Below are 1,996 nucleotides of genomic sequence, written 5' to 3' on the forward strand. Positions count from 1 at the left end.
AACGGTTATTACGTATTGCTTATTTTATACAAGTGTGTCTTCGAGGCCTTTGTACCGAACGCCAATGTCGCCGCCAATGCCGATGTCGTCGTCGTCGTCGCCAGCAACTGTTCACCAAAGGCAAGACACGGCCCTGGCTGATGCTGGCCTGTTTTTCCTTCCTCCACTTGACGCGGTCCGATCGTATTTACGTCAACACACGCCGGGTATGCCGCGCACCGAGCAGAAGTGGTTCTGTGAAATCTGTCAATCAATTCGTTGTTGTTTCCATATGCTGTCTCGTTGGGTGGCATCGGTATCTGGTGGTATTACCGCAGGTCAAACACGCCGATCGAGGAAAGTTTCTGCTGGCGAACCGATGTCGTGCTGACTTGAACCGATGATGATTCCGTATGGATCTGACCACTTGAAGTTGAGATGTTCTGACGGTTAGTACGGGGTGGGATCGGATTGCAACTTTCACTTTTCTCTACACTCATTTGGTGCGTAAATGGGTTAAAAGGATCATAAACGTATCAGCAGAAGGATGCAGGATTCTGGCAAGTGGGTTGGTATCGACTTTCGAGGACGTAGGAAAAATGTTTACGCATTTGGCTTGTATTAGTTGGAAAGTGTGAAAGTAATAAATTTTGATGGAATGGATGTAAAGTTGAGTGTTTTTGACATAATTTGGTTATGTGATCCAATAATATGCATTGATGCCACTCCCTAAACCGATGTTTTGCATTAAAGCCTGTTCGATGGGGATGTTGTTTCACTATTTTCTGTTGCAAATGGGCCAGATCCTCCAATGCATTCTAAAAATCCAACCAAAATAGAAAAGAGCATTTATTTTCTAAAGAAATCTCAGATCGGGTATATGTTCCATTATTAAAAATATGCACCTATATCAATAAAATCCGCGAAATGGACAACTTTTGGCTTTTTTTGCATGTTATTGGTATCCTGAGCGCTTAACAATCATGATAAAAAACTATTTGCGCTCCAATTCTTCATTTTCTATTGTTATTGATTTGGTAGGGAACTGCTCCTGGAATTCATCTCATGGGTCCGATATTCATCCCATCAAAACAACAACAAGCAATGAAAAACAATTTGATTTGTTCCATATTTTGTGATCTTTCTCAGCAGTATGCATGTGACAAAAAGAATCGCAAAATTGGTGCTGTATTTCTTTTTGGAGCCCTCACTGCGCGGCTTCAAAGCAAGACCATGCTAGGGTGGCTGGGTTCGATTCCGTGCCGGTCTAGGCAATTTTCGGATTGAAATTGTCTCGACTTCCTTGGCATAAAAGTATTATCGTGTCTATGATATACGAATGCAAAATGGGACTTGGCTTAGAAACCTGCAGTTAATAACTGTGGAAGTGCTTAATGAACACTAAGCTGCGAGGCTGCTCTGTCCCAGTGTGGGGATGCAATGCCAATAGGAAGGGTTTTGCGATGAGGTGAATATATGTTCAGTGAGCTTGAGATTGGAACAGTTCCGCTTGTTTTCGGTTTATTCTCTATAAAGGTTGAATTAATTTGATTCGGTAGTTTTGGATAATGACGGTAAGTGAATTCCAGGGGTTTTATTCGATTCAGACAATTTTTGATTACAGAAGTAGTAGTTTGCCTTTACTCCCATGTTAAAAAAAAACGTACCGTAAGTAAGAATTAGAGCCTTGTCGATTGACGATCATCATTGGAACTCCAAACAGTCCTTTTCAGGGCTATCATTTATGATTTCAAAAAAAGTTGTCAACCGCCGAAATTCATCCTCCAGGCAGAGTTGAAGAATGATTCGGTGCTGTTCCATATTTTGCAGAAAATTCCTGTTGAATTGAGGCTCTTGTATATTGCCCATGATCGCATGTTTGTAACACTCGCATTTTTGTTGATTTTGTAAAAATCCTGTGAATCGTCCAGATTCCAGAAAGCTCAATTTACTGCATTCAAACCAGCAAAGGTAAAATAGGCCTTACTATCTTGCTTATCTGTGGAAAGCTGTAAAT

The sequence above is a fragment of the Armigeres subalbatus genome, chromosome 1 (genome assembly GCF_024139115.2).
Source record: "Armigeres subalbatus isolate Guangzhou_Male chromosome 1, GZ_Asu_2, whole genome shotgun sequence".
Classification (NCBI taxonomy): Eukaryota; Metazoa; Arthropoda; class Insecta; order Diptera; family Culicidae; genus Armigeres; species Armigeres subalbatus.